The sequence below is a fragment of the Meles meles genome, chromosome 1 (genome assembly GCF_922984935.1).
Source record: "Meles meles chromosome 1, mMelMel3.1 paternal haplotype, whole genome shotgun sequence".
NCBI classification, from domain to species: domain Eukaryota; kingdom Metazoa; phylum Chordata; class Mammalia; order Carnivora; family Mustelidae; genus Meles; species Meles meles.
Genome location: NC_060066.1, coordinates 151,604,893 through 151,621,759, shown reverse-complemented (window position 1 = coordinate 151,621,759; position 16,867 = coordinate 151,604,893). Strand labels below are relative to the sequence as shown.

Genomic DNA, 16,867 nt, shown 5'->3' with positions numbered 1-16,867 from the left:
CTGCTGTCTTAGAATAGCAAAAGGGTTAAATATTTATTTTAGGTATATATTTAAGTTGAAATATAAGAATTTAAGAGAGCCTACCTAATTATGTTAAAAATAATTTATGTTAGCAAATTTATTGTCATTTACTCCTGGTTAAACTTTATCACATTGAATAATCTCTCGAATGGTTCTAGAATGGACCAGTTTATAAATAATTCTCAGCTGCCATCTCTGTTCAATATGAAAACCTGTTCAAAACACCTAAATATTATCTCTATTCTGCTTAAAAGTGGTAACTGCTAGGGGTGCCTGCGTGGCTCAGTCAGTTAAGTGTCTGCCTTCGGCTCAGGTCATGATCCCAGGGTCCTGATATCGAGTTCCACAACAGGCTCCCTGCTCAGTGGGAAGCCTGCTTCTCTCCCTTTCTCTCTGCCACTCCCCTTGCTTGCACTCTCTCACTCTCCCACTCTTTGTTAAAAGGTAACTGCTAGGGCATTTCAAATACAAAATTTCTGTTGGGGCACCTGGGTGGCTCAGTGGGTTAAGTCTCTGCCTTCGGCTCAGGTCATGATCTCAGGGTCCTGGGATTGAGCCTCGCATCCAGCTTTCTGCTCAGCGGGGAACCTGCTCCCCCCACCCCGCCACTCTGCCTACCTCTCTGCCTACTTGTGATCTCTTTCTCTCTGTCAAATAAATGTAACCTCCAGACCTGTTATGGTTACCCACCTTAAGTCACTAAGCACAACTCTAGTCTTTTAACTTTAGTGCTTCAGCACAATAGTGACATTAAAATGCACACCACCATGCCTGGCATGGCAATATACTCCTAAAAAATACATTCTGTTGAGAAGGCTGGGCGGGGGGAAGGGGAAGAAAAGGGTAAGGACAACAGTTTCTTCTATTTAGTATGATATATCATCATTTAAATATATATATAAAACAATTATTATAATGGTTACATAATAATATGTATTAGACCAATATATTCATAGCACAATGTACTTAAAGAAGTGGTGGAAGTCTGTGGGGTTTTTTTTGTTGTTGTTTTTGTGGGTGGTTTTTTTTTTTTTTTGGGTGTATAAGTATCTGGTACCAGCTGGATTTATATAAAATTTTAAAATCGCAAGGTGGAATAAAAGTATTTTTTACCTCTTCTATTGACACTACTACCTTATAATTTCATTATACTTGTACTATTAACTTTACACTTTGTACAGCTATTGTGATCTTCATTGTACTCTTTCTATGAATATTTAGAGTATAAATTATATTCATATATATGATTATATTTATTCTTGATCAAAATCCCTCTGAAACAGGTATTTGTACCACTTTACAGATGGCATAACCAAAACTTGGAAAGGTTAAATACTGGTAGATTCTTGCCATTAATTTTTTCCATAATATGATTATTTATATATCCTAATCTACGTGCAATATTGAGCTTAGATTGTATACACTAGGAAAATTAGCTTATATCTAAAATTCAGAAATGACCAAAAACCTAAATGAAGCCTTAATTTCCTGCCTTATTTTTAAATAGCAGAATAGTAATAAAATTAGCCTACATAACTCTCCCTATTCACCTACTAGTACAAATACTAACTCAATAACAGAATGCAACAGAAGAGAAAGAGTATCATTTTTTTTCTTGAATGGACCATAAACAATATTTTAAATAAAACATTTGTCATTCATAATTAAAGAGGAATTCTGATAGCCTCCAACAATTGTACAAAAACACTTGCCCCTTTCCAAAGTCTTCATTGTGTATTTTCTCAATGTATATTTAACCAAAAGTGTAATTTTGTTTTTAGATTTTATTTGATAGCGAGACACAGAGAGAGAGAGAGAGAGAGCAAGCATACGAATGGTAGGAAGGGGCAGAGGGAGCAGGAAGCCTGACCCCAGGTCAGGGCTCGATCCTAGGACCCCAGGTTCATGAACTGAGACAAAGGCAGACACAACCAACCGAGCCACCCAGATGTCCCAAAATGTAATTTCTAATGCATTTCAAAGGGTATTTTCTTTTGCATTAAGGTTTCATCAACAATCCTGAAAATACGGTCAGGCCTCTGTAACAAAAGTTATCACTTTTCTCTTTTCAGAGTCTCTCTGGTACCTGGAAACTGGCAAGTTACTCAACCTATTCAAGAAATTTAGCTGTGAAGGAGAGAAAGTAAACAGAAAAATAGTCGAAAAAGTCTATGGACTATGAGATGACTTTTAAATCAGGAAAGACTGAAACGTGTAAATGCTAATGGGAAAGGGCTACTGGAAAGGCTGATTCTCAAAAGTAAGAGTAATAACAAATAGAGCAAGGTTCCTAAAAGAAAGTTAAGAAGGAATGTAGCTCTCAACGGTGGAAGGCTTAGCCTCAGGCAGGAAAAAAAGGGATCCCTCCATTTACTTAAAGATCATTTATTATCATCATCATCACAATCATTTCGAATTAAAAGTTTACTACTTATAAGGTATTATGCTCTTTACAACTGCTAGCACCCCTGTATATATTATTACTCTCTTTTTATAAATGAGGAAACAAAACCTCAAGGTTAAGTAACTTGCCAGGGTTTCAAGTGGTAGATCTGAACCCAACTAAGCCTCTCGGACTCCCAAGAGCATAATCAGTAGGCTACACTCTCACAAACTACAGGTACAGATGCAGATAAGTTATGTGGCAGGATGTTGACTGAGGTAGTTCTCTGCTACCTTCTATTTTCTCATGCAGCAGAAAGCAAGATCACCTGCGAAGTGAGGGCCTGGTGGCTTAGCAAGAGTTAAAGAGATCTTAAATAGTCACAAAGAAAAACTGACTAGGGAAATATGGCAGGTCCAGGCCACCCAAGAGGCCCCACTTTGTAACTGGAAATCATGAATTTATATGGTACCAGTATGCAGAAATATGTGATTTCTTTTCAGTTGTAACAAAGGAAAAACAATGGGAGAGGGGAAGAAAAAATGTGGCAAGAGAGCTATGTTCTTAAAGAACAGGTAATCTAAGCCAGATAAGAAAAGGAGACAAGGGGACACCTGGGTGGCATGGTGGCTGGGCGGTCAACTCCTGGTTTCGGCTCATGTTGTGTTTTCAGGGTCGTGAGACTGAGCCCTGCATCAGGCTCTGTGCTCAGTGTGGAATCTGCTTGGGAATCTCTCTCTCTCCTCTGCCCCTCCCCTGCCGTGTGCCTGCTCTCCCTCTCTTGCTCTTGTTTCTCTAAAATTAATAAATAAGTCTTTAAAGATTTATTTATTTATTTGACAGACAGATATCACAAGTAGGCAGAGAGGCAGGCAGAGACAGAGGAGGAAGCAGGCTCCCTGCTGAGCAGAGAATAAATAAGTCTTTCAAGAAAAAAATAAAGAAGACAAGGATAAAGGCAAATATAGAAAAATTAGAGTTGTTAAGGGAATAAAAAAACTTTGTGCATTCTTTCATGTACTTATTTTCCAATTATCAGTTGCCTTTCTATTCTGCACCAATTACTAAGGAAGGAAAACAAAAGGAAAGGCATAAACAAATACACTGCAATCACATCTCAAATGTTATGGAAAAGTAACAGGTTCATAAACATTCTCATAATTAATTGAGACACTGGAGATACAAGAAAAAATTCTAATGGTGAAAGGGAGCAAAATAGTCGAAAGAACCAAAAGTAAGACTCATGTAACTAAAATACAAATAAGGATGGAAATGGGTAGTAGATTAAAATGTGTTTCTCCTGGGGAAAGGGACCAAACCAAATCTACCTTACCTTTATAATATGTGGTGTCTAAGACGAGGCCAAGCTTACAGTAAGTATTCAACAGATGTTTGCCGAACTGAATTAAGCCAGAGCAAAGAAAGAGGAGCCCAGACTGCATGTTTGCTGACTAATAAAATTATTTTAAAGGGTCATTATTACTGAAGCACCAGCTTTAGCAAAGGTAACTCAGCACTGAAATACTTAAGAAGTCTTAATTTACTGTTCCAGTGACCAACGAGAGTTTCACATACTTTTTTTTTTTTTTAAGATTTTATTATTTATTTGACAGAGAGAGATTGCAAGTAGGCAAAGAGGCAGGCAGAGAGAGAGAGGAAGAAGCAGGCTCCCTGCCGAGCAGAGAGCCCGATGCGGCACTCTATCCCAGTACCCTGAGATCATGACCTGAGCCTAAGGCAGAGGCTCAACCCACTGAGCCACCCAGGCACTCTCAAATGGTCTTCAGAACACTTAATAAGTCAATATCAGATGCAGGTCTTATACAACCATTATTTTTTATATGATTACGAGCATGATTAACAAGCTACTGTAATTTTTTCACTCTCTAAGTTACTTAATTAGTTAAATCTGGGACATTGAACATAGATATAAATTACTATGTCTAGAAATGAAAAAACAATTTCTATTTCTAACAATCTCTAAATGTAGGCCCAGGAATCTTTTAAATATTTTAAACAAGACAAGTTTTCCATGGTTTTGTAAGTTACATTAAGTTTCAAAGAGTTAGTTCTAAAAAAAAAAAAATTTTTTGTATCTAAGGCCTTATTTCTAACAACCCAGAAACAAACAAAAGAAAAAAAATCAAAATTATCAAGCACCAAAATCCTCTAAATCACCCAAAGTATGAGATATTCATGCAATTATAGAAGTACTGATACTTCCCTTAAAGTTGCAAAACACTTATAAAATACCTAAATAAAATGTAAACTATGCAAGATTCTCAAAAAGAACCAGTTATACATTTTTAGCCCCCTGTTATGATTTACACTATGAAGTCAGAATATCAAGTCTATAATAAATTTCAGAACATGAAAAGTTTTAGAGAGTCATATTCAAAACTAATGAAAATGTACTCACCAATAAAGTATCTGACATCTTAAATTTTTTTCTCAAACTGTACACCAAATTTAACCAAAATGTTACTTTTTATGAGATCTGAGACTTTCATTTTTCCAGTATCAGACTCTGAATGGAGAAGGTGGGGGACAGGGACAAACAATGACAGAGAACTTTGATGATCTTGGCAAGCATTTTTTCTTAACAGCTTAATTAATATTTCCTAAGTGTTTATCATCATTTCACACTGACCTTCAAGTGCAGATGACACCTAACATTTCATATTTGTCTCTCTTCTGACAAAAGGAAATCTTCCAGAAAAATAAATAAATCTGAGAGTACTGGACACATAAAAATATAGATGACCTTGCAATAGTTATATATAATATACCACATTTTATGAAAGCAGGTGACCTATCTGTTCATGTATCTCCAGCAACCAGCACTCCACTAGCATGAAGCAGGCACTCAAACCGACACTTGCTGAATTAATAAGTATCAACTGACGGAAATCCACCCCACAGATGGATTAGATCATTTAAAATTTTTAATGAAGTTTTTTTTAAAAAGTTTCAACTGATTTAAACTACTTTAAGAATAAATTCTATGTAACATTTAACAAAATGTATTTGTTAGGTTTCACTGAAAATTTATATATACAAAGAGTGAAGAAAACTGTATCTGATAATTTACAAATCCTTATTGGTTCTCTTCAAAAGTATGGCCAAATTAATAAAAATATGATCAAAGTACAACATATTTCTGTAAAATCACTTCTCACATCTGCTATTTGGACTGGTCCTTTAAAATTCTGGGCCATCTAACAGCCCATAAACAATATAATCATTTCTTATTGTTGTAGCTTTAGAACAGAGTTATATTTAAAAAATGTCAGAAGACATCTTTAACTAGATTCCAAAGTAAAGATGAGTGCTCACTTTAAAGAGGCAAAATGAAAAAAAGGAAAATACATAATGTGAAGTTTAGAAGTTTTCCCCTAATAATAAATAAATCTATAACAAAAATGTTTTAATAGAAAAACCAACCTGAAATTTCCCCTTTTGAGTTGAATCATTAAAAAAAAATTTTTAATCTCAGCATTAAATGCTTTGGATGGGTTCTAAAACTATATACTGCAAGGTTTCCAAACCTGGCTGAATATTAGAATCACTTAGGTTTAAAACAGAGATAAATGAGGCTCCACAGACTATTTAAATCAGAATCTCTAGGGCAAAGCTGGGCATTCATATATTTTTAAAACATTCTAAGTGATTCTAATGTGCAGCCACATTTGAGACTCACTGTGCTATGTCAACCCTATAAGGAAATAAGGATTCATTAGGAATTATCAGTATTAGAAAAGAAAATGCTACTCAAAATTGAGCTAAATGAATGTTGACATAACATTAACTGTTAACAACTTAAGGGCAAAGATAATGTATAACTGCAATATAATTTTTAAAAATTATTTATGAGCTAAGTGTTTTAAATCTTCATAAATCAAGAAAGCAAACAGTCTGTACCATGTACCAGAAGTAATATTTCTAGCAAGCTATGTGAGAACAGGTAACTCAATATCCTCTTGTGTTCCACACCCATTCCCTGGATCACTAATCTTGCTGTTTGCTTTTGAATGAATGTAAATGAATTAAGCTTTCTAAACATCTCAAAAAATTTCAGTAAGTATTTGATAGTATGAGTCCTCACTCTCTTTACATTTAAACAAATTCCTATGCCTATGTTGTTTCTGATAAAAATAATAATAGTAATAATGATAATACCTACCTCTGTTAAAATTAAACACACACGATTTTATTTAACTACAAACTATAAGAATTTTTACTCACATGGATTTATTTGATTGAAAACCTTCCAAAGGCAAAGTACAATCTAGTTAGAAAAAATTAGCTTGCATATTAAAAATAGAAACATCATTTATTTTTCATAGCTAAGAGAAAAAATTACCATGCCAAGAAAATCAGTATTTACAGAGTGTGCCCTTATATAAACTATTTAAAGTGTTCGATGATCTTTTCTTTCACCACTTCTTTGGTTACAGTTGGCATGTTTTACCTTCAATAAATCATTAAAACATCATCTAACTGCTGTTAACTTAGTCTTTAATACTAACCACAAAATCCCTAACATAGTAACATGTAAGGATAACTCTTCAATCTCCAGAGGAATGTTAGTATAACTGACATTCCTCTTAAACCAGAAGCTCATTTTCACTTGCGTTTAGAGAAATTATACGTTCAAATCCTAACCATAGAATGAACTTATGATGACCAGATCTTAATAAATACTTGAATTTTATTAGAATCAAGAGAAATAAAGCTTATTCTCCACTCCTATTCCACTCCTTTAAAAAGAAAAAAAAAAAGACACTTATCTTTAAATCCCGCCTCTCAGCTGTGTAGAATTAGTTTTTCTTTGTATGTATATGAGTGAGTGAGTCAAGATTGAGCAATCACAGTGTATTATCTCTACCGCGGATGTTCAGTATGAGAAAGAGCAGAGATAAAGAGGCTTTTTAAAAGAAGAAATGAAATGAAATGATTTATTAGAATAGAAGAATGACATCCAGCAAAAGACCTTTCTTTTTTCATCTTGTTTTTCTCTATTTTTTGCCACATTTCCCGACCACACAGGCACACAAGCCAAGAGTCTTATTGCTATCTGACATACCAAAGAGGGTACAGCCTACAGATTGCTTATTTCAATACTGAATACACATTAAATTTCTAAATTTAGAAACTAGGACCCCCTTCAGCACACTCTACAATCCATTTTTAACATATCAAAAATTTCAAAGGGTCCTTAGACTGAATACAGTAACTCAACAAATACGAAAGAAGCAGTTAAACTGCTGCGATGATGACTCTAATGCAGAGACTGTATGACACCTTTTTTAAAACACAGGAAGCCCTTCTCTCTCCCCACGTGGCCCAGGTAGCCTCCCAGAACAGTGTCCCAGCCACCACCAGCTTTTTGGCCGAGAACAATAGACCCAGGGCCCCATGGGCAAGAGGCTCCAGCAGGAGCTGATGACCTTCATGACATCTGGTGATAAAAGGAATTTCTGCCTTCCCTGAATCAGACCACCTTTTCAAATGGGAGAGGACCATCATGGAGTAGCTGGTGCAATATATGAAGACCTGAGGTACACGCTCTCCCTGGAGTTCGCCAGTGGCTACTCTTAAAATGACCCACACGGTGAAGCTCCTCACACCCTGCTACCACCCCAGTGTGACACCCAGGGTAACATCTGCCTGGACATCCTGAAGGAAAATCCTGTATGATGTCAAGACCATCCCCTTGTCCATCCAAAGCCTGGTAGGAGAACCCAACATTGATAGACCTTTGAACACACATGCTGCTGAGCTCTGGAAAAACACCACAACCTTTAAGAAGTATCTGCAAGAGGGGCGCCTGGGTGGCGCAGTGGGTTAAGCCTCTGCTTTGGCTCAGGTCGTGATCTCAGGGTCCTGGGATCGAACTCCGCATTGGGCTCTCTGCTCAGTGGAAGCCTGCTTCCCCCTCTATCTCTGCTGCTGCTCTGCCTACTTGCAATCTCTCTCTCTGTCCAATAAATAAATAAAATCTTCAAAAAAAAATAAAAAGGAAGTATCTGCAAGAAACCTACTCAAACCAAGTCTCCACCAAGATCACTATCTAGCCTCTCTCCTTGTGTTGCCTTTTTATGTTTTCTTTAGATGGTCAGTCCTTTTCTTCATTCCTGTCTAGGACTCCATAGCTTAAGCTGTGGTGTTATTTTTCTTCTTTTTTTTTTTTAAAGATTTTATTTATTTATTTGACAAAGAGAGAGGGAGAGAGAGCTAGAGAGGGAACACAAGCAGAGGGAATGGGAGAGGGAGAGAGAAGCAGGATCCCTGCTTGAGACTTGATCCCAGGACCTTGGGACCATGACTGGAGCTGAAGGCAGATGCCCAACCAACTGAGCCACCCAGGTGCCCCCTGTTTCTGTTTTTTAAATTAAGTCTCTGGTTGAGCCCTCTGGTGAATATATTAATACACTGATTTTTTTTTTCACAAAATAAAATACAGTAAGCCCTACAGAAAACAGCTACAAACAATAAACAGAATTTCTTAAAAATGTGTATCTCAACTAAGATCTTCCAGGATATACATACTGATTAAAGACCACAGTACTAATAAACACAAAATATTTTTAAATATTTTTCAAATGTGTAGAATGCTACCTAGTAAGACTTAAACACAACTCTTCAATTACTAATGTTAATTAGTAATTATGTTTCTGACATAAGCTGCAAGACACTCCCAATGGTATAAAAGGAGCTAGAGTGTATATCAAGTATAGGTGCCACAGAATTAGAATATCAGAGCTGGAAGGTGCCACCTCAAGGATAGGTGCAACCTCTTCATCTCATAATTGAAGAAAATGAAGTTCAAGGAGATTAAGGGACTTCATGATTGATCAGCTAAGGGTTGAGAACCATACCAATGCCTCCTGATTCGACATCCTTGTGTTCTTCCCTCCTTAGCACCATAGAAAATGAAGATTTGGGGGTGGGGAGGTTCTTTATTATATCCCTTAATACATCTTTATGAGAATAAATTGTATGTTTCTTTAAAAATATTTTCGACTGGGGCACCTGGGTGGCTCAGTGGGTTAAAGCCTCTGCCTTCAGCTCAGGTCATGATCTGAGGGTCCTGGGATCAAGCCCTGCATTGGGCTCTCTGCTCAGCAGGGAGCCTGCTTCCCCCCCTCTCTCTCTCTGCCTGCCTCTCTGCCTTCTTGTGCGCTCTCTCTCCCTCTGTCAAATAAATAAATTAAAAAAAAATTTTTTTTCGACTTACACAACGAAGACCAGAAAATATACATCATGAAAAGAAATAAGGTCCCCATAATTCAAACATCAAAAAATAGTTATCACTTTTTTTTAATCTTTTGGGTCAAATATATTTTAATAAGGTATTATATGCTGTAACTCAAAAAGCAGGTGAATATATTACCAAGAAATTTCTTATTCCATGATAAAACATCTCACTATTCTAATGAAAGTTTCATTTCTAAAAGAGCTCTGGGAAGATTTATAACAAGGGAATTAATTATGCAAAAATTATTTGCTTTAAAAATTGCCAATATTATCCTTTAGAAACATTTAAGAGCCAAAGAAAATCTTTAAAATTATTTCATTTACAAAAAAAGTCATCTACTACATGAAATAAAATATCAAGCATGGCAAATATTTTTATATGGCCCCAAAAGTCTCTGTTTATGTATGCATTAAAAATACAACAGGGACACCACATACCCAATTAGACTGGTTAAAATTTAAAAACCTGACAATACCAAATTCTGTTGAGGACAGATATAGAGCAACAGAACTCTCATTTCTGATAGGAATAGAAAATGCTACAGCTACTCTGGAAGACAGTTTGGCAGTTTCTTACAAAACTAAACACACTCTTACCATAAGACCCAGCAAGTACATATTTAGGTATACTCCCAACTGATCTGAAAACCTACGTCTACACAAAACCTGCAAATGCAATGTTTATAGCAGTCTTATTCATAATCACCAAAATCTGGAAACAATCAACATGTCCTCCAATAGGTAAATAAACAAACTATGACATATCCATAAAATGGAATATTATGGAGATATAAAATGACACGGATCATTAGCATAATGGCTCTACTTCTACTCATTTTATATACAACTGGTCAAGAATACAAGTTGGGGGGCGCTCAGTGGGTTAAAGCCTCTGCCTTCAGCTCAAGTCATGATCCCAGGGTCCTGGGATCGAGCCCCATATCGGGCTCTCTGCTCAGCAGGAAGCCTGCTTCCTCCTCTCTCTCTCTTGCTTGCCTCTCTGCCTACTTGCGATCTCTGTCAAATAAATAAATAAAAATCTTTACAAAAAAAAGAATACAAGTTGGACGCAAAACACCAAATGGTCTATCTACCGTGGCATCTTCTGAGAAGAGCCTACACTGCCCAATAACCTCTTTTCTGGAAGACATCCTTCCAAAAAAGCATTGGCCAAAGCAGACTTTTCTCCCCCACCTCCAAATATTAATTCTACCTTGACCAATGATAATTTTGCGAGGGATGAAAATGTGACCCAGGGACGTCAATCTACTGTACAGTCAATAACCAGAATGTGACGAGTATCTGAGAAGAAAAGTCAAGTAGAACGTTGGGACCAGGGCAAGAACAGTGGAAAGTCATTGCTGTTTGCAAACTGAAATTATATGGGAAAAGTGAGCAGAAAACGTCAGTAAAGAAAGAAAAACTAGTCTGTTAGTGCATAAAAGAAGCATAGGTAAAAGAGTATCATCTTAAATACCAAAAGGTTGTAATTTCACAAGGCCTGGCCAGGCTTTATTTCCTGATCTTGAATATTCATAAGATTGCCTACTATTTATTTAAAATAAGCCTTTTTTAATATTTTATATACTGTGAATGGATTTTCAGATTCATGCAACCAACAAGCACTTACTAAAACAACCTCTAACTACCTTGACTTTGTTTATTCCCCTTGCCAGTTTTAAAAAACCTATAGTTCCTTACTAGTTACTGGGTTTCAGTAATCCTGTATTCAAAGTGAATATCATTTGAAGTATCCCACAAAGGCTTTCAGAGGGAATTGTTTAAAGATTATGTCAGTATTTTTTTAATCCACATATTTATAGCCTTCAAAAAATTACGGGTTTTTTCTTCCCTAAAAACTCTAGATTTCTTATGGCAAGAAACCCTCAGAGATGGGTCTTTTTAACTGGTTCCTAATACCTGTTTTTCTAAATCTACTCTGTAAAATTTTTTTTTTTTTAAGGAACAATTTTATTTTTTTTTTTCAAGATTTTATTTATTTATTTGACAGAGAGATCACAAGTAGGCAGAAGACAGGTAGAGAGAGAGGGGGAAGCAGGCTCCCCGCTGAGCAGAGAGCCCGATGTAGGGCTCGATCCCAGGACCCTGGGATCATGGCCCAAGCCGAAGGCAGAGGCTTAACCCACTGAGCCACCCAGGCGCCTCCACTCTGTAAAATTCTTGAGTTACCTCAAGAATTCATGAAGATGAATGCAACTAACTGTATTGTCAGTATTATAAAAGTTGCACAATAATCTAGACCTGTACCCCTGGGGCTAATAATACATTATATGTTTATTTAAAAAATTAAAAATTTAAAAAAAAAAAATTTTTTTTAAGGATTTTATTTATTTATTTGACAGAGAGAAATCACAAGTAGGCAGAGAGGCAGGCAGAGAGAGAGGAGGAAGCAAGCTCCCCGCCGAGCAGAGAGCCCGATGCGGGACTCGATCCCAGGACCCTGAGATCATGACCTGAGCCGAAGGCAGAGGCTCAACCCACTGAGCCAAAATTTTTTTTAAGTTGCACAATAATCTAGAAAAAAATCCTACCAGTCAGATAAGGTTTACATATTTTCCCTAGAGTTTTACATTACCTTTTCTAAGAAACAATATACTGTAACATGTAAAAAGTCCCCCTTCTACTCTAAAGTTGCAAATACATAAAAATTTCACACTACAGAGACAAGCTAGTAATCTCTAGTTATAAACTAATACTCTGCCAGGCAGCATACCTCAAATATAGTTAAATTATTTATCTCTCAAGCTATCTATATTCAATCATTTTACAGTAACTTCAAAGACACAGGACATGTCTTGTATTTTTAATTATTTCTAGCTTCTACTCAAAAATATGAGGTTATACAGAAAAAGCTAAGTAATATCCTCCATTGAAAATCTTTAAGTAGTACATACACATAGATAGGGACACACATTTTCTTTCAAGTCCTTCAAGTCAATAAAGTTAACCCAAATAATTCTTACTCCATATTGCTTCCTAAAGCCTACTGGCAGAACTCTGGATTGTAAAAATATATCTGAAACTATACAAAACATTCCGATCATACCAAACTTGTAAATTTGTTTTATAATACAATGACTTCCTCTCTTTGGGGTCTGGTATTAACAACTGAGCTTACATTTTTCATACAACCACATAAAAACATTTATCTCACCACCTGAAAATGTGTTCAGACTACCAAACTAATCAAGACACACACCATTCTTTCCCATGTCCCCCACCAACCCAATTATCTCTCCATAATTCCTAAGTTAACTATGTGAATGATTATGTAGCTTATTCAACATTTCTTTTGAAAACTTAAAATCTAATTTTCAAGTAAAAAAAAAGGAAATCATTACCAGTACTAAATTTCATATATCCAGAGTATTAAAAATCAAACTAATGGCATAAAAAAAATCTCTACTATGAAAAGCATACCAAATTTTCTCTGATATTTTTCTAACAGGGATGAGGCTTGACATTTCTCCAAGATATATCAACCAACTAGAAAGATACAATTCCTTCAAAGACCTTGAGGTCTATTGTACATGTTGCTATGATAGAGCACACAAGGACCACTCCATCAATCTTGGGAAGATTGGAAAGATTTCTCAGAGTATATGATGTCTAAATTTAAACATCCTTCTCCCTTTGCAGACAGAGAAAGTAAGATAGCCAGGGAGATAGGGGTTAAGGGTAGGCTAGAGCAGGTGGTCAGGCATATGAGAAACCTCAAGTAAAAGAACGTAATAATCAAGGAACTAAAGGTTTAATCTGTTTATAATGTAGAGAGGTAGAGAGTAAAAAAAGAATGTTTAAAAATCACACAACAGGGCGCCTGGGTGGCTCAGTGGTTTAAGCCGCTGCCTTCGGCTCAGGTCATGATCTCGGGGTCCTGGGATCGAGTCCCGCATCGGGCTCTCTGCTCGGCAGGGAGCCTGCTTCCCTCTCACTCTCTCTGCCTGCCTCTCTGCCTACTTGTATCTCTCTCTGTCAAATAAATAAATAAATAAATAAAATCTAAAAAAAAAAAAAAAAAAAAAAAAATCACACAACAGTTCATTTGAAAGAATAGACTTACAGTATAAGGTCCATTGAGGAAACAGTACACTAGCACCACAGAAAGCAATTAAGGAAGCATTTCCAGTAATCAAGAAGAGATGACAGTGACCTAAATTTTAAAAAGTGTCAATGAGGGGCACCTGGGTGGCTCCATCAGTTAGGCATCTGACTACTGATTTCAGCTCAGGTCTCAATCTCAGAGTAGTAGGTTCAGGCCCTGCACTGAGTTCCACACGGAGCATGGAGTCTACTTAAAAAAAAAAAAAAAAAAAAAAAAAAAGTGGCACTGAGAATCAAGAAATAAAGCTGAATCAGTAACACTGGTGGAAGAGGGAGTGTAGTGAAGAAGTAACTGAAGATAACTCCCTTTTTTTTAGATTGGGAAAGTGAAAGAAACTACCAATTAAAGGGGTGCCTGGGTAGCTCAGTGGGTTAAAGCCTCTGCCTTCGGCTCAGGTCAGGATCCCAGGGTTCTTGGATGATTCGTGCTCTCTGCTCAGCAGGGAGGGAGCCTGCTTCCTCCTCTCTCTCTGCCTACCTCTCTGCCTACTTGTGATCTTTGTCTGTCAAATAAATAAATAAAATCTTTAAAAAAAAAAAAGAAACTACCAATTAAGTAAAAAGACAGTGTTAAATATTGGATGTACGTTAAACAAGCAATGGTTAAGTTCAATTTTAGACATGTTCCACTGAGTTTACTGTCGGGAAGGCAAACGGATATATCTTGTAAGCAGTCTGAAGCTCAACCATAATCTGACTAGAGATATATACATTTGGAAATCCATTAACAGAGATGGTAATTTAAGCCACAGCAGTGTGTGAGAATATTAACAGAGAGTATATGGAATAAAAAGGAAGTCAAGAACTAAAGCATGAGCAGTACCAAAGTCAAGGGGAAGGGCAGAGAAAGACAGACAGACAGACACACATACACACACACAGAGTTATATATTAATTTGAATTACAGAAATGCCATTTTTTAATAGATAAGAAAACTAGGGGCGCCTGGGTGGCTCAGTGGATTAAGCAGCTACCTTCGGCTCAGGTCATGATCTCAGGGTCCTGGGATCGAGCCCCACATTGGGCTCTCTGCTCCGCGGGGAGCCTGCTTCCTCCTCTCTCTCTGCCTGCCTCTTTGCCTACTTGTGATCTCTCTCTCTGTCAAATAAAGAAATAAAATCTTTAAAAAAAAAAGAAAGAAAGAAAGAAAGAAAACTAACAACCACAGAAATTAAAGACATTTACCCAGCATCATACTGACAGCTAAAAATTATAATGGAAGGGGACTGGAATACTCCTCAAATCTAGTCTACTTCTGTAAATAATTTACAAGTAAAACATTATCCAGTCATGACTGGGGTCTTTTTTTTTTTTTTTTAAGAAGATTTTATTTATTTATTTTGAGAAAGAGAGCACAAGCAGAGGGGAGGAACAGAGGGGCAGGGAGAACCAGACTCCTGTTGAGCAGGGAACCTGAGTGGCACTCAATCCCAGGACCCTGGGATCATGACCTGAACCCAAGGCAGACACTTAGTAGACTGAGCCACCCAGGTACCCCACCATGACTGGTGTCTTAAAAAAACAGTACTTATAAAATATTACACTTGGTTCATTTAACTTTACTCCTCATATCCATATATATACATATATATATATAGAGAGAGAGAGAAATGTTTATTAAGAAGATACTTTAGGTGTTAACTAGTGTTCAATGGCACTTTCTACCTTCATTGCCAATAAACTATTACATAACCCTTTCTCTCCAAATGAAAGTTTAAACATAGTAAAATTTCATGCTTTTATAGTCTGAGAACTGCTAGTTAAAACATTTAAAATTAAGAGGAAAGATTATTTAGGACAAGTGAAAAGAAGCAAACAACAATAACAAAAGTTGAATGAGTTCTCCAACTTAGCATAAATCGTAAAAATAGTATCAGTGAAAATAAATTTTTGCAAAACAGTCAACATTTACAAGAAACTAGATGAAACTGACAGGCATAAAAAGAGCATATTCACTCTAGATTTCTGAAATACAGTACATCATATCTGGCCCATCCAAAAAATTGAAGGGTCTAACAAAAACAACTAAAACCTAGCTACATTACTGTTTCATCTCTTACGGTTACGACTTTAAACCTAGTAAATTGTTTCACATCTTCCTGTGTGTCGCTTTCTCTTTTACTCATCCTCATGAACTGTATCTGAACCAGTAACCTAACTTTTACTTCTGCTCAAACCATAAAACACTCCACCAGTACAACTAAAACAATGTCAAGTCTCTTTTACTCTCATTCTTCAATTCAAACTGGTATTATTCCAATTTCTCTGACATCGTTTCTTAGGAAAAGAAATTGCTTCAACTAATTTTTAAAGTATAAGTAAAAACTAGCCCTCGTTGTCACAAGTGTCAACAAAAAATAACTTCCAAATGGCCAACCTTCAGAGTGGGAGTGAGTATCATAACAAGAAAACATACCTAGTGCATATTGAAATGAAATCATAAAATTCCACTTTTAGTCATGACAGAATTAACACTGAATATCTTTCTGTCATACACAACTAGACAACCAGAGAAAATTCAGAAACAATTATTGTTAGACAGCATGCAGTGCAGAACTCTGCTCTGCAAGAGAGAGCAAACAGATGAAATAAGGCACACTCTGATCACACTTTCTGCATGGAAGTACCATCAGTACTATGGAACAGGAAGCAGCCTTGCTGAGCTGAGAGAGAGAGAGAAAACTGAGTTTGGGGAAGTGAGGCAGCTGGAATTGTAGGACAAAGAGGAAGAAGCAAAAGTGAGGAAGAAGGAAACACCGAGTATCGGCACAGAGGTCCCCTTGTGTCTTCCACATACAAAGCTGCATGTGTAAAACATGAGAGTCCTTCAGGTTTCAACTAGCCAGAGGAAATACCTTTTTAAATGAGACATCAGAAAGGCTATGCCAAACTAAGGCTAAACCAAACCTAGAATATAGGTTACTCTGTACTTCTCTCATCAGGGCAAAAGATAAAACTTAATATAATCATGGTTATTATCAAGTAAATTAACTGCCTGTCAGAACAAATTTCAATACTTTTTAAAGAAATAGAAAATTCGGATCCTCAACATATTTCAAGCGTCTACCATACAAATAT

The 16,867-nt window shown here is 36.5% G+C and overlaps 1 protein-coding gene and 1 pseudogene across 4 annotated transcripts in view; one reads left to right on the top strand and one right to left on the bottom strand.

Moving 5' to 3' along the window:
* ZZZ3 (zinc finger ZZ-type containing 3) overlaps positions 1 to 16,867 on the bottom strand; it is a 116,328-nt gene that overhangs the window by 34,586 nt on the left and 64,875 nt on the right. The gene's annotated exons all lie outside the window — the stretch shown is intronic.
* On the top strand, positions 7,850 to 8,481 carry LOC123947003 (annotated as a pseudogene).